Here is a 24,236-nt window from a genome sequence, read left to right as displayed (position 1 = left end):
TAAAATAGTTAATGTGATACATTTTATGTTACATGTATTTTGCTCACTGAAAAAATAAAAATATATAAACACACAGCAAATGATGACCAGGCCTTTGAAGAAAGCTTATAAAACAAAATTAAGAAACCAAGGCTGGGCGCAGTGGCTAACGCCTGTATTCCTAGCAGTTTGGGTGGCCGAGATGGGCGGATCACAAGGTCAAGAGATCGAGACCATCCTGGCCAACGTGGTGAAATATATGTTTAGTCTCTACTAAAAATACAAAATTTAGCTGGGTGTGGTGGCATGTGCCTGTAGTCCCAGCTACTGAACCCGGGAGGCGGAGGTTGCAGTGAGCTGAGATCGCGCCACTGCACTCCAGCCTGGCTACAGAGCGAGACTCCGTCTCAAAAAAAAAAAAAAAAAAAAAAGGAAAGGAAAAGAAAAAGAAACCAAAACACCAGGTAGCAATGGGGAGAATCGAAGAGGTGGGCAGAGTAAACAGAACACAAGGGCAAGGTCAGGAGAAGGTGTTCGACAACTGTAAATGTGAGAGCATATGAAAATGTCACCAGAAAGATAGAAAATCAAGGTGAATTAGATACCAGAAAATTAAACACAAAATACAGAAAATGAGAGAGGGAGATGACAAAAATTAGAAAATCAACTCAAGAGGTTCAATACCTAACAAGAGATCCAGAAGAAAAAGGGAAGCTAGAGGGGAAGAAAATTATTATAGAAACAATAGAAAGACATTTCCAAGAATTAACAAGAAAAACAGACATGTACCACTAGGGGTTTATTAAATGCATAAATTAAAAAAAAATAAGCCTACCCCAAGATTCATGATTGGAATGGTATATGCTAAGTATACTCCGAAAATTTTAAATATTCTGAAGGGGGTAAAGCCAGAGTGGGACAGGATGGGTGAGAGACAGGTCACATAAACATGTTATTTTGAAATATAAAAATACATTTTTTAAGTAAAAAATATTGACGTTGGCTGTGTCTGGGGAGTAAATAGGAAGTACTGAATGAAGAGCAGTCTGTTTTTTTGTGAAATCTTATACTACCATTGGACTTCTAAAACCATGTTTCTTTAAATTTTATCCTGGCTGTCTTTCAAAGTAATGCATTTGCAGCTTATATTTACATGTAAAAATATGCAGGTGAGAAATGCTAATATAAAATTATTCCAAAGCCTTTTCTAAAGTGTCAAGAAGTGCTAGGATTTACTTAGCAGAAATCATCTCAGGATGAATTCCTTGTCAATTCTGGGAAATGACTGCCAGAGAGAGGAATAACAGAGTGGTCACAAAACTGTGATCAAAAGACAGCCTGATCAAAACATACACTAAGAAATTCATAACTGTTAGATAGAAAACGCAAATGTGCAGATTCCCTGGGATTTCTCACTAGGTTAATTTTTGCAGAAATAAACCATGTTTTAACGGTTCAGTTTCCTTTGGGATGCATTTAGTTTTAAATACATTCAATATTAATGAAATACCTAAATCTATTATAAATATTATTTCAAAACATCAGAAAGTCAAGATTTGACTAAGTATCTAAAAATAAACTCATTTTCTTGAAAGAATGCAAGTAAAATGTTCAGTAAGTGATTAATACATGTACCACAGGTTACTCTGGCAATGTTGTGCTTCCTTTAGTTCATGGTAGTCTATGTAAGAGTCCTAGTCTTGTCAGAAAAGAGGTATTTTACCTAAATCAGAGAAACAAAAATATAGTATTCTGTTGTTTTTGACTCCACCTCTAGTTGACTTTAGAAGGCATATTCTGAAAGAGCACAGAAAAACATGTAAAGTTTCTCAGTCACTATCACTACCACAATTAAGATGCATCTAAAAACAGCATGGGTCTGCTGCAGATTATGTCACTTTCCAAGATGCAAAGTTTTACAGACTTAATACACAAAGCTGTCAACTCACAAAGGTGAAAAGATAACTGACTGAGTAGGTCAACAAGCAAACCATCTCAACAAGATTAAATGAAAGCAAAACAGATGCACTCCAAATGCAAATATGGTAGGCAGATTATGTTACCTCTGGCCATATGTACTAAAGAAGAGGGAGAGAACTCAAGGCCCTAGAACAAGAGAGAAGTCCAGGCCAGGCTCTGGGAACTAACTAGCCATGTGGATTGTGAACAATCACCTCATCCTTCATGGCCTCAATTTCCACATTTATGAAATAAGGGGTCTGGCCAGGAGACACATAACAGCATTCTGCATGTAACTGGAGAAATTGTGTCATGGATAGGGAAGGGAGGGTAATTAACAGAATTGCCTCTAGAGGGCAAATAATTAATGGAATTGCCTCCAGTTTCTCCATGGCTTTCTAAAGAGGGGTCAAGACTTGCTGGATGCCAGTTGTTTTCCAGGGATCCCAGAGAATTGGTCTACGGAGGCAGTGCTTTACTGTATTATAGAAGAGGAATGAATCACACTAATTGCTTACTCTGTACTTTTGCTTAATGATACAATATAAACAAATACAATGAGAAATAATTTTAAAGCAGTCGAATAGCCTTCAAGTTATTAAAGCTCCTGAAGAATCAAACATTATCTCCATATATAGAATTATTATACTAGGTGCAATTAATGATTTGATTTATAGATGTTTTTACATAGGTTTGATATGCAACAAGTCTAGGGGTATAAAATCCATAAAATCTGCCTTCTAATAAGCAGTGGTTTCTGCCTTTTTCTTTAAAAATTATATCAAAATAGTAAAACATGAATATTTTAAAATAAAAAATTATTAACACTTATTTTCATTCTGCCTGCTGAATTTTAACTTTTCGTTAAAAAGAAAAACTTCTTTCTCATGCAAACTATCCCCATATCCCTAATTAGGATGAATTATTGGAGCATCCTGGTGATTTCTGAACACTTTCAATCCTTCAATTATTCAGGTCTAGTTTAATGGCACCTGAGAACAATTATGTACTGAGAACTGTCCTAAACTGACAAAGGCGACCAAAGAGCTTATACAGGAGCATACCTATACCCTCACATTGGCTCCAAAGTCTCCAGAGGGAAACAGACAGGACATGATGAATCAGCTCTCTTTTTACGGTATTATGTTTGGAAAGATTGTTATGGAAACATAGAATAAATAGATAAATCAGCCTTGCCTGGAAAACTGGAAAAAGGTTCAAAGAGGAGGCAAATTTAGACCAATATGTACACCAAGAACTCATTGATTCTTACGGGAGTAGGATATTACCAGACAGACAAGTGAAATTCAGTAGGCAGAATGATAATAAATGCCATTTATTAAATATTAGAAAGACAAATACCTTCCCTATTTTAGAAATAGAGAAGGTAGGCAAAGGAACTGAGGAGTGGAAGTTGAAGGCCAGCTCTGGGTGCTTTGTGAACACAGCCCAGTTGACAGTGGGAACATTTGTGCTCTATGCTAAGGACCTTCTCTGTAATGACAATCCACTTGGTTGCACTAAGAATTTAAGAGCATTTATATGATTATATACAATTTAAGGAAAGATAAAGAGAAAAATTTGCTATCAACTCTGTGTAGATTTGGGAAATGGTATCAAAGGAACAGTTTCACCTGCATTTCTTTGTCTAGAAAGTTTTATTTTATTAAAAAATGTAGTCTACAAACTTGAGCCTCAATTTTTGGCAATAAACTCAAAAATGCTACACAAACTGTCACAGAATTCAGTTTGTCCTGGCAGGAAAGAAAAAAGAAGAAAACAAACCTCCATAAGAGAGGGGGTCTAAAGGAACTTCCCAAACCTCCATGATTTTGCAGGAGACAAGATAAAGGTAATCACCTGCAGCACCTGGACCCATCTAGATTAACTACATTTACTGAGCCTCCAGAGGAAGGTCTTCAGGACTCAGACCTTAGTTATAGATTAGAAGTTAATCACTTATGTCTTCAGACAGGCCCCGTTCCATGTTTAGAGAGAGATCTTTGAGCACCCATCTTCATACATTTGAGAACAGGGTCACTGAGAGGGAGTCTCTGAGGTCACAGAGTTTATTAGTTCATTTTCACACTGCTATGAAGAAATACCCGAGACTGGGTGATTTATAAAGGAAAGAAGTTTAATTCACAGTTCCACATGGCTGAGGAGGCCTCAGGAAACTTACAATCATGGTGGAAGGGGAAGCAAACACATCCTTCACATGGCAGCAGGAGCGAGAAGTGCAGAACGAAGAGGGGAAAATCCCCTTATAAAACCATCAGATCTCGTGGGAGCACACTCAGTATCACAAGAACAGCATGTGGGAACCACTTCCATGATGTAATGCCCTCTCAAGAGGCCCCTCCCCCAACACGTGGGGATTACAATTCAAAATGACATTTGGATGCAGACACAGAGCGACACCATATTACAGAGCCAGAAGAGCTGAGCAGTGGGCGCTAAGTAAATGTTCATTAAACCAAACCCCTGCACAACGCTGGTTTCATAGAGGTGCCACCTGTGCAGTGGCAAAAGCCCCACTATCAGAGGGGACCTGAACTTGGTTTAGTGCTATGTTGTCACTGCCTTCAAATTCTCAACAATTTTTGAACAACAGGCTCCACATTTTCAGTTGGCCCCGGGTCCTGCAAATTATGTACCCAGTCCTGCCCCTGAAACAAAGATATGGTTTGTTCATGAAGGGACTCCCTCGACCCCTCCCTGCCCATCTCACTCCAAGATGCTCTAAGTAAAAGGGAACACAGGGCTAGGAGAAGGTAGGATTTGAGGAGGATCTTGGAGGTCCTACCTGATCATGGCTGGCGATTCATGTGTGTGGGTGGGAGAATTTGGCTGCTCTCTTCTGGCACCCTCCATCCCATGCACAAGGCCTGCACTTTGCCTGTCTGTCTCCCCAAGTCCTCCTACCTGACTCAGACCAGGAGTGTGGATGGGGGGGGGGTGGGCACTGGGGCCCAGTACTCCTGGTCCCAGCTGGAGTTCCCTGTTGATTGGGGAGATTTGGCCCCTCTGACTACTACCCCATCCCCACTAGGACAGGAGTGGGTGAAGGGGACAGAGTGGGAGACTTAATTAGTAGCCAGGGCCAGGCGGCCGGCAGTGGGGCGAAGATCAGGCTGAATTTTCCTGCTACAGATCTGCTCTCCGGAAGAGGCATTCATGAACTGGCTTAGGCTGTGGCTTGGCTATTTTAGGAATATTCTTAACCCTTCCTGAGTCAGTGCCGCCATCAGACTTCTCTCCCAGAGCACAGAGCACCAGACTGTTCCCTCTCCCTGTCCCCTCCTCCCAAGCCCCTGCTTTCCTCCCTGGCAGCTGAGGTCAGAGTTTTCTCAGGGGTGGGGCAAGTTGACTTATGCCAAGGAAAACTCCCGGGTGCCTGAGCCCCCTTCTTTGTCCTATGACTTCTCCCTCTTCATCACAGCTCTGGACTCAGCAAAGTGGCAGAATGGGCATCACCTCAGCCCTTCTTCTCATCTTATAAAATTGGAACCTCAGCATCTCTCATCTGAGGGAAAACAGTTGACCTGCATCCCCAGAGTAAGATGGGAAGCTGCAGTCCTGATTTCCAGCCTCTGGCAGAGCAGGAGCCCCTGCCTGCCTGGCTTTCATGCCCTGTTAGGGGCAAGTTTCCAACAGGGAGTCACATACAGCAGCCAGAGCCCCTCATGGGGTTACCTCTGCCTGGTTTTTCCCTCCACTCCAGGTCCTTCCCAGAGTCTGGCTTTTTGGAAAAGCCTAGGCCATGATATAGGCATTACCTGTGTAAGGCTAAGGGGGGCCCCACTGCGGGCCAGGAGGGCTCAACATCAATATATCCGAATTTCAAGTCAAGACAGGGGGAAAAGATCTTGGCTCAGTGTCAGGGGTTTCTGTGTCCATGCTGGGCTTGCCTGAGCTGGGAGGCCCAGGCCTCCTTGTGATGCCTTCTGACACTAGGAGTTGGAGTTTGCCACCAACTGCTATTGGGAAAGCTTGACATGGTGATCCAGGAATAAGGCTGATGATGCCACAAAAATGCCCAAGGGCCTGTGGTGTGCCTGACAGTATCCTGGGAAGTGGGTATAGAGGATCAATAATCAATAATCATTGTCTTCCTGAGAAAGGAAGCTCTCTTGGAGTGCTTAACCAGGTGTCTGGCCACAAGCCTAGGCCAGGGTTGATGGGCTGGGGCAAGTGAGTCATCCCAACTAATTCCCCCTCCTCCAGGTTATCACAACCACCCCAGCTCCAGAAGTGAAAGAGCTGGCTGCAGCTGGGCATGAGGCCAAATGAAAATGCTTTCGCTCCCCTCAAGTGCTGCAGAGGGGGCCCTTGCAAAGGGGGAGTCACCGAGCTGCAGTTTCTTTTGCCTCCAATCCAGAAAGAGCCTGAAGGATTGATCAAGGTGTCCTGGGAAAGATTTTGAGTTCAAAGAGACAGTCCCCTCCAGGAACTCCAGGAGAATTTTGTGTGGCATTTAAAGAGTAAGAAGCTGCTGGGTGTGGCAGCTCACACCTGTAATTGCTGTGCTTTGGGAGCTACAGGCAGGAGGATCACTTGAGGCCAGGAGTTAGAGAACAGTCTGGGCAACACAGTGAGATACTCCCCCCCACTGCAAAAAAAAGCAAGAAGACCCCTCCCTTTACCTCTACTTGAGAGATGTGACTAGAAGGCAGAAAGCTGGCTGTGGAGGCGGGAGTCTCTCTCTTCAGGCAGAGGTAGGGCTGCTTCCTGGGGCAGAGGCGTGGATGCTATTTCTGGCTCTGCAGTTCCTGATGAAGACATACTGGGGCACCCAGGCTAACCTTTGGCAAAACTAAGAGCTGAATTCAGGAGTCCCTGATGCCAACCTCTGATGCGGTCCCCCCTACCCTCCCCCATGTGTCTCGCTTCATAGCTCCAGGCCAGGAGCCCCAACTGGCTGGTGGAGGATGTCTTGCTCCTCAGCAGCTGGGATTTGTAAGTATTTATAGGAACATGGAACAGATCAGTGGCTGACAGGCCCAGGAAGCAGACAGGCCCCTTCCCAGAGGTCACCAGCTTCACTCCCCCTTCCTGCATCCCATCCTGATTTGAGGGAGCCCAGGATGACAAAGAGGGAGTAGTTGAACAAGGTGTGGAGTGGCAGCCTCTAAAGGAGCTCAAAGGATGCATTTGTCCATCTGCCCTGGGCTCAGCTTCCACACTCAGAGTCACTCACATCCCTCCACCTTCGCCACAGCTCACCTGTGTGTCCACACAGCCAAGGCCACACTGACCCCAAACATACACTGTTTCAACTCTGAGCACTTCACTGTCACTCGCGTGTGTACACACATGCTTTCTAATTTCCACAGCCACGTGGATGCTTACAGGCTCACACCTTTGCACACACACAAGCTGGCTCACAGGCCCAGATCTCGGTCATTCCCCATAGGTCTTAATAAAGGTTCTGGGAGGGAAACTTGTTTCCTAAGGCAGGGTGGGAGTGTGTGTAAGAGTGTGGTGAGAGTGAGAAAGTGCGTGTGTCAGTGTGTGTGTGTGTGGAGCAGGAGTGACTAGGTCCTGAGTTTAGGGAGTTGGGAAGAGAAAGGAGAGATGGAGACAAGTGTGGACCAAGAGCCACTCAGAGCTGCCTGGAAGGGAAGCCAGGCTGAGATAAAGGCAAGGCAAAGAGACACCGACAAGGATCAAGCCAGGGTGGGGTAGGGACTGGGGACAGAGTCCGCCCCCATGAGAAGCTGTCACATTGCTGCTCTGGTGCCCTGTGACAGTGGCACCATCTCTAGCTGGAGACTTCCCCCTCTGGATCTTGTCATTGTGACTTTGCTTTGCTACTTGGGCAGCCAGGAGTGGTGACAGGCAGGGAATATGGTGCAGGGAATAGGGAACCCACCCGTCACTGCCCATCTCATCACCTGCCGGAGGGGGTGTGGTGGTGCAGATGAAAGCAGCGATCCGCTTGGCTGCCCTTGCCTTCTAGTGCCACAGTGGAGGCTAGGGGAGCAACCGGCCTTCGTCTCCAAAAGGTGGGCAGGGTTATCCACACTTTGCCCAGGTCCCTGAAGCCTGCGGCTGAGCTTGGGGAGAATGGGCCAAGTCTCTGGTCCCAGGCACCCAGGATCTATTAGAGACAGGAACCAGCATATGAGACAGGGGCTTAAGTAGGAGGTTGGAGAAGACACGTTTTTGGCATAAACCGGGGCCCCTCTCTTTGCTCACTGAGCTGGCAGCCTGCGCGGTGCTGATCCTGGCCCTAGCCGCGTCCGCCTGGGACAGCGCCTGAGCGGTGGCCGATCCCACCTGGATGTCCCAGCCGGCTCCCACCCTACGCCCACTGTCCCTGGCCATGGTGGGGAGAGGCTCGCGCTGCTCCTCGCCATGCTTGGCGGCCGCTGCTGCCGGGCTTGGGGTCCGGCGTCGCACACGCCCCGCCAGCCCTGGCCACCCATCCGGAGGGAACACCCTGGGCTGCGGGCCCGAAGCCAAGAGAAGAAGCAGGTCCCAGGGCCGACTCCGAAGCCGCATCTCCAGCTTTGTTCGTGGGTCCAGGAAGCAGAGGCCACCGCCGGCCACCGTCGTGGGCGAGAAGTGCACGAGGCGGCCGGGGCTCCCGCGGGGCACCCCATGTGCGCGCCAGGCCCCTCTTCGTCGCAGTTGCGGCCCCGGCTGCCCGGGGCCTGCGAGTTTCCCGCCAGGGCCGGGGGCTCTCGTGCGGTCCGGCCGGGAGGCAAGAAGGCAGGGCTGCGGCTCCGGCCACGGGGCGGGGGCAGAGAAACGACCTCGGCGCCGTCCGGGCGTCCAGCTCGGTTCCCGCCGTGGCCAGGAGACTCCCGGGAGCCCTCTGGGGACCACAGAGCCCTGGCACTCACCGGGCAGCCTCCTGGCGCAAAAGCGGGCGGAGCCTGAGATAGCGCGCAGTGAGGCGGTCACGCTCCACCCCCCGCGGGGCGGCAGGACTCGGATTTCGCCCCTGGTTTTAAAATTGTGCTGGCGGGGCCCGGGACGCTGGGAAGAGCGTTCTGCGCCCCTCCAGTCGCGGTCTCCCCCCTAAACCGACTTCCAGAGCCGCCTCTGCTCCCTGGAGGGGCGCAGGGGCGGACACCGGCGTCCCACGAAGTCGCAGGTCCTTAGCCTGGGGGCTGCCCCCCACTCTCGGGATGCAGGGGGCTTTCTGCCTCGCTGCGCTGCCCCCGGGGGGCCAAGGCGTGGGCTGCAGGCGAGAGAGGCGGCCCCGATATCGATGGAGAAGCACGGAGGGCTTCGAGGTCGCGGCTTCCCGGTTGTTGAGCGGAGTTGGGAATCAGGTTCCAAAGAGACAGCGCTCCGGGTTATAATCACAACCGGAACCGCCGCTTCCGCAACCCGCGAGTCTAGGGCGGAGCTGTTGGGTGGACACAGTGGGTGAGGCAGGGACAGGCAGCTGCTTCGCCTCGGAATCCGCCTCCGACCGGGGCCCAGGGGCCGGCCCCAGCTTTCCCTCGGTCACCCTCCAACCCTGCTCTCTCGACCCCCAGCACCCCTCCAGGCCCAGTTCGCTTCAGAGGCGCGAGACCCGGAAAACAAAGAAGCAGCGAGCTCAGCCTCAATCCCCGTCCCAACTCCACTTTCGGGACCGCTGCCCTGGAGAATTGAAGGGGGCGGACCCCGGATTAAAGCCGCTCCCTTCCCAGCCTTGCCCCGCTTTCCTTCTGTCCGTGATGGTTTCGTTATTGGCAGGCAAGAGTCAGGCTCCCTGCGCTCCCGGGACCGGGCGATTGGAAGGGGATTCTGGAGCTCACGCGTGGGGTCGGCCCGGCGGGGGGTGACCCCGCGCCCTCGCCCATGCAGGGAGAACAGCTGGTTCCCGCCGGGGCAGGGAAGCGTGGACGGTGTGGGCTCAGGCGCCTGGCAGGCACGCGGGGCCTCTAAAGCTTGGCCACTGTCACAGGTGGTGTGGTTGTCTCTTCCGCCCCCGCCACGCCTTCCTCCTGGGACGGGGATTCATTCCCTGGCAGGTGTCGGGGACCTAGTGCCCTTGCAGGGGACTCCCCACGGAGTCTGAGGCGATAACTTTAAAATCAGACGCTTGGGGGCCGGGCTGGGAAAAACTGGCAGAAAATATTATAACTGAACTCTCAGTGCCAGGCTGTTGTAGAATCTTCTGGGACAAGCCGTGGAAGTCCCCTCAGGAGGCTTCCGCGATGTCCTAGGCGGCTGCTCCGCCCGCCACTGTCCTTTCCATTGACTCACATGGGCCGCCTGGAGGAAGAGGCTGCGCTGGACACGCCGGTGGCGCCTTTGCCTGGGGGAGTGCAGCCCGGGGCTGTGGCGGGACAGCGCTGGGAGCAGGGCCTCGGAAGCTGGGCCTGGGTACCCGAGGTTGGGCGTGACGCAGGAGGTGGGCTCAGGGTTCTCCAGAGCATCCCCCTGAGCTGACCTGCAGGGCGGCCGGGCCAGTAGGCACTGGGCCCACGCGGTGACCTGCCTGCCCCGAAGCTAGAGCAGCCACTGCAAATGCTGCACTGACCCCAAATGCTGTGTCCTTTACATGTTTTAAGAATAATTAATAGGGCCGGGCGTGGAGGCTCAAGCCTGAATCCCCAGCACCTGGCGAGGCAGAGGAGAGAGGATCCCTTGCGCCCAGAGGTTCGAGACTAGCCTGGGCAACACAGGCAGACTCCATCCTTACGAAACAAACAAACGCAAATAAAACAAACAGAAAACAAATTAGCCGGGTGTGGTAGTGCGGGCCCGTGGTCGCAGCTCTTCGGAGGCTGAGGCAGGAAGATGGCTTGCGACTGCACCACTGCACTCCAGCCTGTGCGACAGAGCAAGACCCTGTCTCGAAAAATGTGTATGTCTGGGTAAGTGTACAGATTTTACAACTATTTTGAAGGCGACCTTTTTAACTTTAAACAGACCACTCTGGAGGAGACGCCTGACCCAGAGCACTTTACCTGAAGTTCGGTGCCCAAAGTGCACCCTTCCTCTGGCTGGTGTCTCTCCCTTCTGCCAAGCCATGCCTCCTGCAGAGGTGGGCTCCGTGGTGTCTCCCGCTCCGCCCCAACTGTAGAACAGTGTAAAGAACTGTCGGTGGGGCGCGGTGGCTCACGCCTGTAACCTCAGCACTTTGTGAGGCCCAGACGGGTGGATCACTTGAGGTCAGAAGTTCAAAACCAGCCTGGCCAACATGGTGAAACCCCGTCTCTGCTAAAATTACAAAAATTAGGCGTGATGGCGGACGCCTGTAATCCCAGCTACTCAGGAGGCTGAGGCAGGAGAATTGCTAGAACCCGGGAGGCGGAGGTTGCAGTGAGCCGAGACCGCGCCACTGCACTCCAGCCTGGGCGACAAGAGCAACTCCGTCTCCAAAAAAAAAAAAAAAAAAAAAAGAATTGTCAACCAGAGGGAGCAGCAATTCAGAAGCATGTTTAAGCCAAGTCCTCAAGACTAGAAAGCATGAAGTAGGGGAGGCGTTTTGAAAGCGTAAGGACAAAAGACCATGGGCATGGATGGCCGAATCTGGGGATCAGCATCGTAATTTGTCGAGAAGGAGGCCATGCTGTGCTGCCAGTTATTAATGGGTTTAATCAGTTGATACACAGCCCTACTGGCCTAACCAGTAGCCCAAGGCCCCAGATGATTTGCAGGTCGTGTCGGATTTTGATTGCAGTTCCTTCCACTTGGCATAAGGAGACACTATCAGCCTGATTGGGAGGGTGATGGTGGGATGGAGCCTGCCAAGGTGGCGGCGCTGAGCTGACCACACCACCGGCCGTAGAGTGGGAGCCTTTCCTGCCCCCTTAACTGCAGCTAATATCAAAAGCACTGGTATGGGCTCTTTATCTGCGCTGGAACCTGAGTTTTTCTTTGTCTGCAATTACTGTTCTTCTGGGTTTATTTTGCCAGCTCATTATCCAGCCCCCTGGAATCAGGCCACCCAAGTTTAGCAGGTGCTGGGGAGGACCCCAGGGAGAGGCTTATGGGGGCTACCTGGTGAAACTGCCTTTTCCTTTCTGTTCTATGAGTGTGATGGTGTTTGAGAAAATATGGGGCTATGGTTCAGGCGCACTTCATATGTGCAAAGATGGAGAAAGCACTCACCTATACGTTTAGGCTCAGAATATTGAGTGAAACATTTTGAATGATCAAAAATAAAATGTTATTTTTAAAGTTTCTCTTTGAGATTTCGCTTAAGTTTTGGCAGATATTCTTAAGTTTTAGTGACCTCAGTTTGGGAATTAAGTAACCTAAATATTGTGTCCTTATTATTAGTTATATAAAACTATGCTTTAGACTTTGTTAGAAACTTTTACCCCACCTTGACTGACTCCTTTTCCATTTCTGGTTGTACGAAATGAACTCATACTTTAAAGCTGTGGCCACCTTTAAATAAAGTACAGCGTGACAAAAAAAAACAAACAACAAAAAACCCAATACAAATGTTTTCAGAGACAAATGCATTCTCTGACAACTGAGGTTACAGCAAATGTCTTCTTCACCTGTTTGCTTGTTCGGAGTTGTAATATTTGCTTTGGTGTAGAGCTGAAGATATAAATTGGTAACCAATGGAATTATCTGGCCTCAGACTTTATTTTCATCATTTCTTTCACTGATAGGCAAATTTATTCGGTACCAGCAAATGTCAATTTAATTATATTCTACAGTACACAGTGAATCATGTAAATTTAGTCCAGTTGTAAATACACTAAACCATATAAACTCACAACAATATATCAGTGCATGATGGGTAAGTGACTTTTCCCTGAGAAAGAGTATCTGTTTAACCTGCATGATTTCACTCTTTAGTATTTGCTTCTTTAGTCTACATTTGTTTCCCAGTTTTGAGTATAATCAGATATGGAGAGACAAGTGAAATCACCACAATTTTGTTTTCCAAAATGTGAGACTATGCAAATGCTGAAATGAGAATTAATACATCCAAAATATCAAACCACAACTATGGCTTTGCTTTACTTTTTGCCCATAAGAGACATGTGGCCTAGAATAGGTGGTAGGTGTTCCTACCACAACCTTGCTTAGCATAGTGGTTGAGTAAATATAAATTTTAGAGATGAAGGTTGTTCTATACCCAGATTTCAATGTGATTGCTATGCCCACTTCACTTTCTTTAAAATACATATTTTTCTTACTTCTCACTTTCTTTTTCTTCTTGGTTGACTTTTTTGGCTCAGGGATTTTTTTTTCCTTATGATCTCAAGAAATTTTTCTCATGTAAAAAGACATAATCCTGCTGGGAGCGGTGGCTCACACTTGTAATCCCAGCACTTTGGGAGGCTGAGGCTGGTGGATCACCTGAGGTCAGCAGTTCAAGACCAGCCCGGCCAAAATGGTGAAACCTCATCTCTACTAAAAATACAAAAATTTGCCAGGCGTGGTGGCAGGCACTTGTAATCCCAGCCACTCAGGAGGCTGAGGAAGGAGAATCACTTGAACCCAGGAGACAGAGGTTGCAGTGAGCCAAGGTCATGCCGTTGGACTCTAGCAGGGTGACAAGAGCAAAACTCCATCTCAGGAAAAAAAAAAAATCGTAAATTTTTCCATATTAAAAAAATAACACAATATCCGGAATACAGAGAGGAGCATAATGCTTTGCAGGTCATAGATGTAATATTTCTTCCAGGAAAAAATTATTTCAGATGAGACCAGAATTGGAAACATATTCCCTGCTGTCAGATAGCACTGGCTTAGGAGATGAATGAGGAGGAGCCTGCAGGCTACCTCAAGGATAAGAAGCAGGCAAAAGGTGAGCACAGGGGTGGCATGCACTCGGACTAGGGCTGCTCCTTCCTGGCAAGTTTCAGAAACTCACTGACAGTTAGAGCTAGCAGCTCCCATAGAGATGAATGCCCATGTTTTCCAGATGGGAGAACTGATGCTTAGAAAGGCTGAATGACTTATCTAAGACTCTGGGGCCAGAACAGGGATCTTATTCCAGTATTTCTTGCATGAAGCCATTCTACTTCCACGTTTCTAATTTATAACTTTTAAAACGTCATTTTAAAAATGAAATAGCATAAACATCAAGTCAAGGCTAGTGGTGGGATTATTCACATTTATTTTTCTACTTGACATTTGAGGACAATAGTGATGCTTAAGTAAAACCAAAATTATCCTGGGAGTATAGAAAATAATATATCTGTTTACATTTTGGTGTGGGATGAGTAGAATCTTGTTTTCAAATTCCTTGTTTGAAAGGCTATTAAGAAGAATAAGTCCTCACTTAACAGTTTTCTAAATCCTTGGTGGTATCCTCTGTCCTTTGGTAACATGTAAAAGTAGAGCACACTTTTCTATTTTTGCTCCTTCTGCACCCTCATAAGGTGAAACATGCATAGAGCACTCCCAAGGTCAGTGTGAGCCCAGCAGCAGCTCAGGCTGCCGATGCTCCAGAGTCGAATTCCACCTTCCACTTAAATGGCAGCCACAGGTAGACGTGCCCATCACATGGTTGTCTCATGCGCTCATAATCTCTGCTTATTCTACAGGTGGTTTTCACAAGAAAAATGGCACAATGTTTCTCAGAAGACAATTACATAAAAATCAGCATACTTCAAATTCACAGCAAATAATCAGACAATTCATGAAAATACTTACCCAAACACTAATTGTAGACTATGCCTTCTGAATATATTTGTCATAAACTTGGAGTAAGGAATCCTCACAGGCACTGAACAATTCAAAAAATGTAAAGTTGTTTGTTAGAATATTGGTGTTTTCACCAATATTTCATCTACGGATGAGGTAGAAAGCCTCATCCGTATCCTGGTAAGGCTTGAAGTTGCACAGGTGTTTTCATTTGTCAAAACCCAGAAAACCGTAAGCTTTAGATTTGTGAATTTTATATTGTATTATATGTGACCTTTCTTTTTAAAAAATGAGCTATAAGCAGTCTCCCAGACAGTAGCTCAGCCTCCAGGACTCTCTTCCTGCATGGCCGAAGACACCTCTTCACACAAGATGGTAGCAACAAATCATAGGTGCAATTACACCAAATTCACAGAAGATCAGTTGAAAATCCTCATCAAAACCTTCACTCCAAAACCTTACCCAGGTTATGCTACCAAAGAAAAACTTGCTTTAGCAATCAATACAGAAGAGTCCAGAATCCAGATTTGGTTTCAGAATCGAAGAGCTAGGCATGGATCCCAGAAAAGACCAGAACCTGACTTTAGATTCAAGCCAGAGCCATGGGCAAGATTAACCTGGTGTGGAGTTTCAAAATAGAGAAGCCAGACAGTGTCATACCACCTATAGCACCTTTCAATTACACACTGTCATCCATGCATTTATGAAAAACCCATACCTGGGATTGATTCCAGAGAACAACTTGCTGAAGAAATTGGTGCTCCAGAGTCAAAAGTCCAAATTTGATTCCAAAATCAAAGATCTAGATTTCATCTCCAGAGGAAAAGAGAACCTGTTGTGTCCTTAGAATGAGAAGACCAGAGAAGACCAGGAACAAGATTTTTGAGGGACTTCAAGATACAGAAGATACACAAAATGGCATCAACCTCATTAGCACTCTCATTTCTCAAGAGCCAGAACATGGTGAATACAGTCAAGTTCAGTGTATTTGATATCATCAATCTGGGCCCCAAATCTCTCTCACAGTCTTCCTGGGAGTCTATTCTTCTTCTTAAAGTGCAAGTTAAGCCTTCTGAAGATGGTAAAGAACTTGGCCGGGTGTGGTGGCTCACGCCTGTAATCCCAGCACTTTAGGAGGCTGAGGCTGGAAGATTGCTTGAGCCCAGGAGTTTGAAACCAGTCTGGGCAACATAATAAGACCCTGTCTCTATTCTAAAAAACAAAATAAATAAAAAGGACTGTAGGAGGCCAAGACAGGTAAAGGAGGCACCACACTACCCTGTTGACACAGCCTGGATCCAGAGTTCAGCAGACCTTGAGACAATGAAAATAAACTTAGTAATAATCATTTTTCAATCATTGCAGTAATTATTGATTTAGACAAAAATCAACTGATGTCAAAACCTAAAAGTGATGCTTCTCTGCCTATGGAGTAGCCATTCTTTTATTCCTTTAGTTTCATAATAAATTTTCTTTTACTTAAAAAAACTTATAGTTTGATGAAGAATGAGATATATACCTCATCTCAAAGAATCTTCTCACACACACTTATTAATTACAAAAGGAAAATCAGTAATTTTGCAGTGGAGAAATATGGCAAACTACACCTTAACCAAGAGGCTGAAAGTCACTGCACCAGTAATGGCACAAACCAATGTGAGATGATTCCTGATATGATACACTAAAAAGGGCACAGTCTCTTCTGCATGTTGCTGACAAAAAGTGGGTAAGCTGAAACTGAAACGAATAATTAGGCAATGTCAAGCAAATACAAATTCAGGTTGACAGTCTGCAAAGTAACATCCATGTACTCTTCAACAGTACATTGACCCTAGCTACTCAGGAGGCTGAGGCGGGATAATTGTTTGAGGCCAGGAGTTCCAGATCAGCCTAGGCAACATCATGAGACCCCCATCTCTACAAACATCTTTTTAAAAATGAGCCAGGTGTGGTAGCATGCACCTGTAGTCTCAGCTACTCAGGAGCCTGAGGCAGGAGGATGGTTTCAACACAGGAGATCAAGGCTGCTGTGAGCTATGATCGTGCTACTGCACTCCAGCCTGGGTAACACAGCAAGTTCCTGTTTCCAAACAACAACAAGAAAACAAAATGAAACAAAACAAAAAATGGATAGAATAGTGACAATAAAAATGGAGAAAAAGTAGGCTGACTCAGGAAATGCTTAGAAAGTACAGCTATACCTCAAAGATATTGTGGATCTGATTCGAGACCACCACAATAAACAAATATTGCTATAAAGCAAGTCACACAAATTGTTTTGTTTCCTTGTGAATATGAAGTTATATTAGCTGGGTGTGATGGCTCATGCCTATAATCCCAGTACTTTAGGAGATGGAGGCAGGAGGTCACTTGAGCCCAGGAATTGTGAGATCAACCCGGGCATATAGGGAGATCCTGTCTCTATTTTAAAAAAGAAGGTATGTTTACACTACACTGTAGTCTGTTTAAAGTGTGAAATGGCGTTATGTCCTTAATTTTAAAACTCTTGATGCTGGCTGGGTTCGGTGGCTCATGCCTGTAATCCCAGCACTTTGGGAGGCCAAGACAGGTTGATTACTTGAATTCAGGAGTTCGAGATCAGCCTGGACAACATGGCAAAACATGTCTTTAAAAAAAAAGAAAGAAAAGAAAAAAGAAAAACAGAAAAACAGAAAGAAAAAGAAGAAAAACTACTTGATGCCCTTACTTGAAGCTCAATTATTTAAAACAAAGAAAAAAATATAAAAATACTTTAATGCTAAAAATACTAATGATCATCTGAGCCTTCAGGGAGTCTTAGTCTTTTTGCTGGTGAAGGGTCTTGCCTTGGTGTTGTTGGCTGCTGCCTGATAAGGGCGATGATTGCTGAATATTGAAGTGGTTGTAACAATTTCTTAAAAGAAAACAATGAAATTTGCCACATTAACTGACTCTTCCTTCCACGAAAGATTTCAGTGTAGCATGCGATATTGCTTGGTAACATTTTACCCATAGTAGAACTTCTTTCAAAATTGGAGTCAGTCCTCTCACACCCTGCCACTGTTTTACTATGTTTATCAATATTCAAAATCCTTTGTTGTAGGCTAAACAATATTCACAGCATTTTCACCAGGAGTAAATTTCATCTCACAAAACCACTTTCCAGGCTCTTTCTGGAGTGTAGAGTTCTTTCCAGGCTACCTTGTGGCAGTTTTGAGAGTCCAGCATCATTTTCCGCTGGGACCCAATGATCCAGGAGGTGCTTGTGACTAGACTGCCAGTGGACCCATCACAAAGTTTAACGCAACCTTGATCCCCAAGTCTTCACAAATGCTCACTGAAGAAAATTCCTAGAACAATTCAGGGTCCTTTCATAACCTCTACTCTGAGGTGTTAATAAAAAAACCTTAGTAACTTAAAAAAAATGAGCTGTAGACAAATACTGAACAATAATGATACATATGTTAAGTATGTAAGAAAAATATATACTTTGACATAAGTAAGAAATGGTGAGTTGATAATTGGATAGAATGGTGGATAGAGTGACAGATATGTAATAAAGCAAATATAACAAAATGATAATTGTACAATCTAAGTGGTTGGACTATAAATATGCACTTCCCATAACCTTTTTATATGTTTAAACAGTTTTATAATAACATATTAGGGAAACTGTTTGTCTCAAGGAAATAGAGATTGTGATATATTCTAGTACAATGAAGTGTAATCATGTAAAATAAAAGATTTTACTTCTGGCAATTAAAGTTAATCATATTAGAACACTGTCTAGGAATGGTTGGAAAATAATATTTTATTTTCTAATCAATATATTTATGTCATCTGTCAATCAGAATTACACTGACTTTTAAAAGCAATAATATGACTGTATATTCATGATGAAATATAGCCTAAGAACAAAATAATGCAAAAAAAATCTCAGATTGCTTATTATTTTTCAGAAGGCTGTATTTTTAGTCTTAGGCTATTGGTTTGTCTTACATTGCAGGATTTTAAAAAAATGATTAGTTCCCAGTACTTTGCGAGGCTGAGGCAGACAGATCACAAGGTGAAGAGATTGAGACCATCCTGGCCAACATGGTGAAATCTCCTCTCTACTAAAAATACAAAAATTAGCTGGGCATGGTGGTGCATGCCTATAGTCCCAGCTACTCAGGGGGCTGAGGCAGGAGAATCGCTTAAACTCCAGAGGTGGAGGTTGCAGTGAGCCGAGGTGGTGCCATTGCACTCCAGCCTGGTGACAGAGTGAGACTCCATCTCAAAAAAAAAAAAAAAAAAGAGAAAAAAAAGAGAGCAGTTATGGGGCTGAGCATGGTGGCTCAAGCCTGTAATCCCAGCACTTTGGGAGGCCAAGGTGGGTGGATCACGAGATCAGGAGTTCAAGACCAGCCTAGCCAAGATGATGAAACCCCCATCTTTACTAAAAATACAAAAAAATTGGCTGGGCACAGTGGCTCATGCCTATAATCCCTGCACTTTGGGAGGCTGAGGTGGGTGGATCAAGAAGTCAGGAGATCAAGACCTACCTGGCTAACACAGTGAAACCCCTTCTGTACTAAAAATACAAAAAATTAGCTAGGCATTGTGGCACGTGCCTATAATCCCAGCTACTTGGTAGGCTGAGGCAGGAGAATCACTTGAACTCAGGAAGCAGAGGTTGCAGTGAGCCAAGATTGCACCACTGCACTCCAGCCTGGGCAACAGAGCAAGACTCCATCTCAAAAAAAAAAAAAAAAAAATGCCGGGCGCAGTGGCTCCTGCCTGTAATCCCAGAACTTTGGGGGACTGAGGTGGGTAGATCACGAGGTCAGTGGTTCAAGACCAGCCTGGCCAACATGGTTAAACCCCGTCTCTACTAAAAATACAAAAATTAGCCAGGTGTGGTGGAGTTTGCCTGTAATCCCAGCTACTCTGTAGGCTGAGGTAGGGAATTACTGGAACTTGGAAAGTGGAGGTTGCAGTGAGCCTAGATCACACCACTGCACTCCAGCCAGAGTGACAGAACTAGACTCCATCTCATTATGGGTGTGACATTGAAAACTGGTACTTTTCTAATGAAATAGAAGAAGATACAGATGTAATATCTCTGAGCATAATTAAAATCCTCTAATCAAGACTGTTAACTGAAAGGTTTGTTTAAAAATTATAAATTTTTATTAAAAAATACACTTATCTTTTAGACTTATCCACTGAAAAGTCCTGGAAGCATTAAACAAAACAGAAGCAGAAAGCACCTTGGTGCCATAACTTTGGATTCTCCATATCATCATTAACTAAAAGCAACCAAAGCTTCTTGGAGAAATGGCTGCTTTCTGGCTGCAGGCAGGCAATGTGCAAAATCAATCTAGAGCATCTCATCATACTGGAATGCAAGGGCACTTTTATACCCGCCAGGGTCATGTCTGTAAGATCCAAGAGGCAACTTGAAGGAGGTCCCACTATCCAAACATGAACTAATATAAGCATCAATAATATTGATGACCACAAGCCAGGCATGGTGGTTCACACCTGAAAGCCCAACACTTTGGGAAGCCAAGGCAGGTGGATTGCTTTAGCCCAGGTGTTCAAGACAAGCCTGGGCAACATGGTAAAACCCTCTGTCTACCAAAAATAGAAAACAAAAAAACTAGCCAAGTGTGGTAGCTTGTGTCTTTAGTCCCAGCTACTTGAGTGGCTGAGGTGGCAGGGTCACCTAAGCCCAGGAGTCTGAGGCTGCGGTGAGCTGTGATTATGCTACTGCACTCCAGCCTGGGCCATAAAGCAAGATCTGTCTCAAAAACAAACAACAAACAAAAATAATGATGATGATTATGATGATGATGACTGCAATGAGCAGGTGCACACCTGATATGTTTAAATTGTTGAGCTTATAATGATATTAAAGCATGCAGTCAATAGAATAAGTACATTATCCAGATATTGGAATTAGCATAAAAAGACTACAGTACTCCCCCTTTATTTGTGGGGCATACTTTGGAAGGCCTCCAGTGGATGTCTTAAACCATGGATAATACTGAACCCTACATTAGCACTTACCACACACTGTGGCTGTAACTTTTGAAGTTTGAGGTACAAAAGTGAAACTAGCAAGAATTTATTTTTCCTTTTCCACAATTGTACAAATAAAAGCTTAGCTCTTACCCTAGGTGTTAGCAATCTCAGCATATCTTTTTCCTCATTAAGTGGAAAACTTTCTGCTTTTCAGTTACTGAAAGCACTTTCAGGTTTCTCTTTTGCATATCTGAATTGCCAGCATCAATACTATTGCATATTGGGACCATTACTAAGTAAAATAGGGGTTACTTGAACACAAACACTGCGATACTGAGATAGGTCCATCTGATAACTTAGACGGCTGCAAGTGTCTAATGAGCAGGAAGCAGGAATCAGGAATTGTGCATCTGCCGAGCAAAGGGATATGTCACATCCTGAACTGGATACAGCAGAATGGCAGGAGGTTGCATCACATTCCTCAGAACAACGCATGACTTAAAATTTATAAACTGTTTACTTCTGGAGTTTTATATTTAGTATTTTTTGACTGTGGGTGACTGGAAGTGAGGAAAGTAAAGCCACAATAAGGGGATACTACTATATTATAAACATGCTCAAGGACTGAAATAAAAATAAAACTGAGTAAACAGATGTGAAGCCTCAGCAGAAATAAAAACTTTAAAAAAAATTCAAATACTTAAAAATACAACATCTTACAGAAAAATTTCATCAGACTGAGAAGAGGCAGGAGAATAATTCCCAAAATTAACTTTTAAAAAGTCGATCCATTTTTAATTTCTTCAAGTACTTTCTAGGATTTTACGAAACCATATTACTACTTAGAAAACCGTCAAATAAAAGAGTAACTGATTAATAGAAAATGGTAAATAAAGGGAAAGAATCACGTATTTATTCTACCTTTTCACTACAAGCAGTACCTCATGGTAACCAAAGAGACAGTGAAGAAAAACTATCTACAAAAATTTTCTATTTAATATATGAAAGAAGAATAATAGAATTAAAACAGCTCCATTTATTGACCTCTAATTTAATCAGTTTTGGAGGTTATCATCCCTTATGCTCTTGGTTTGGTTCAGCCACGAAAACAGCCAATTAAGTATTATAGAAATAAACAGTTTAATACAAGAATTAGTGCTTACATTTATGTGCATGTAAGCAAAAAAAAAAAAAATGAAGGTTTGGGAGGTTGCCTACAGAAAGTCAGAAACAATCACAAATGACATCAGCTGAAAACACTGATATAGGAACGAAAGCAGTAGCTCATCAAGGAGTCCAGGAAACTTCTGTATTCACCAGGATTATGAATACACGCTTGTGTGATGTCTGTGATGGGCCTATATCTGGATACTGGAATTGCTGAGAAGAACCTTGTTAAAAAAAATCTGTGGGCTGGGTGCAGTGGCTCACGCCTGTAATCACAGCACTTTGGGAGGCCGAGGCGGGCAGATCATGAGGTCAGGAGATCGAGACCATCCTGGCTAACATGGTGAAACCCTATCTCTACTAAAAAAAAAAAAAAAGAAAAGAAAAGAAAATTAGCCGAACATGGTGGCATGTACCTGTAGTCCCAGCTACTCAGGAGGCTGAGGCAGAAGAATTGCTTGAACCCGGGATGTGGAGGTTGCAGTGAGCCGAGATAACACCACTGCACTCCAGCCTGGGCAACAGAGAGAGACTCTGTCTCAAAAAAAAAAACCAAACAAACCAATCTTGGGTCACGAATACACATTCAAAAGTAGATTAGAACACTTATAAGCTTAAATTTGAAATTTTGAAAATATTTTCTTTTAATCTGTATGAGCCTAAATATTTGCCTTTCCTTAATAATTTTGAAATTAGTACTCATCAAAGGGGCTGGCAATCATGGCAACTGGCTATTAATGACTGATTTAAAAAATAATACTAATTGCATTCATTAATTCCTTTATACATTTTTAAAAGTCCGCCAACATTTTTTCTTATTCTTGTTTGCTCATAGTCTTCTATATCTATATTCTCTGATCTGTATTTTGATCTTTTAAAATACATGTTGAGTATCCCTTATCCAAAATGCATGGAACTAGAAATATTTTGGATTTGGGATTTTTTTCAGATATTGGAATATTTGCATTATACTTACCAGTTGAGCATACCTATTCTCCTTTGCAACAGAGTGCTAATATTCTCTTCTGTCTTTTTTGTTTTGTGTGGTAGTCTATTTCCATCTTCTTCTGGAAGTTAACATCTATGCCAGCAACAGTTCTCTAAATTTGTCCTCATTTTTTATGTTCCCTTTTTCAAGGACCTCTTGATATTTTTGGTTTCTATGCCCCACTTAATTTTTCTTTAGAATCTTTAACTAGTTGTCCAGTCCCAAGAAACCCATCAAACTTCACATGTCTTTACTGACAAATGGATATTGCATTTCTCATTGATTTTACTGATCTCTGAGGAGGCGTGCTCCCTGAAGGCAGCACTTTTGTTCCAGTGAAAAAGACACAGTTAGGCAATATGGGAAAGGTACTTCTGAATTTCAGGACCAGTCCTAAAATTGAGTTTGGGTCAGTTCTCTCTAGGAAATATTCTATTGTATTTACAAAGCAAAATTATTTTATTCCTTACAATAATATCAGAGACAGTTTCGCTACTATTTACATTCAGTCTTTTGCCCTAAGTCAAATAATCCACTCTCAGAGGAGGAGATCTTTGAAATAAATTTATTCTGTACCTTACGGACAGACACAAATTCTTTGGAGGCCTTTAGTTATATCTCCCTAAGAACTATGAGGGAAGAAAATAGGCAACTGACTTCGAAAAATTTTGTTCTATTTTTTTGAAAACTCGACCCATTTATGCTCTCCAGTGTCTTATCTCCATACTGCTCTGTGTTTTTTTTTATTTTTTTATTTTTTATTTTTTTTGTGCAATGATTTTTATTTTTATTTTTATTTATTATTATTATACTTTAGGTTTTAGAGAACATGTGCACAATGTGCGGGTTAGTTACATATGTATACACGTGCCATGCTGGTGCGCTGCACCCACTAACTCGTTATCTAGCATTAGGTATATCTCCCAATGCTATCCCTCCCCCCTGCCCCCACCCCACAACAGTCCCCAGAGTGTGATGTTCCCCTTCCTGTGTCCATGTGTTCTCATTGTTCAATTCCCACTTATAAGTGAGAATATGCAGTGTTTGGGTTTTTGTCCTTGCAATAGTTTACTGAGAATGATGATTTCCAATTTCATCCATGTCTCGACAAAGGAGATGAACTCATCATTTTTTATGGCTGCATAGTATTCCATGGTGTATATGTGCCACATTTTCTTAATCCAGTCTACCATTGTTGGACTTTTGGGTTGGTTCCAAGTCTTTGCTATTGTGAATAATGCCACAATAAACATACGTGTGCATGTGTCTTTATAGCAGCATGATTTATAGTCCTTTGGGTATATACCCAGTAATGGGATGGCTGGGTCAAATGGAATTTCTAGTTCTAGATCCCTGAGGAATCGCCACACTGACTTCCACAATGGCTGAACTACTTGACAGTCCCACCAACAGTGTAAAAGTGTTCCTATTTCTCCACATCCTCTCCAGCACCTGTTGTTTCCTGACTTTTTAATGATTGCCATTCTAACTGGTGTGAGATGGTATCTCATTGTGGTTTTGATTTGCATTTCTCTGATGGCCAGTGATGGTGAGCATTTTTTCGTGTGTTTTTTGGCTACATAAA

The 24,236-nt window shown here is 44.3% G+C and overlaps 2 pseudogenes; both read left to right on the top strand.

Moving 5' to 3' along the window:
* The window catches only part of LOC100445466 (double homeobox protein A-like), a 57,184-nt pseudogene extending 34,953 nt beyond the window's left edge, over positions 1-22,231 (top strand).
* Positions 450-12,317, top strand: LOC129057912 (collagen, type I, alpha 1a-like; annotated as a pseudogene).
* Positions 22,232-24,236: the final 2,005 nt, after the last annotated feature.

Source organism: Pongo abelii, chromosome 11 (genome assembly GCF_028885655.2).
Source record: "Pongo abelii isolate AG06213 chromosome 11, NHGRI_mPonAbe1-v2.0_pri, whole genome shotgun sequence".
NCBI classification, from domain to species: domain Eukaryota; kingdom Metazoa; phylum Chordata; class Mammalia; order Primates; family Hominidae; genus Pongo; species Pongo abelii.
Note: the sequence above shows the minus strand (reverse complement) of the source record. Positions and strands in the feature narration are given on the sequence as shown.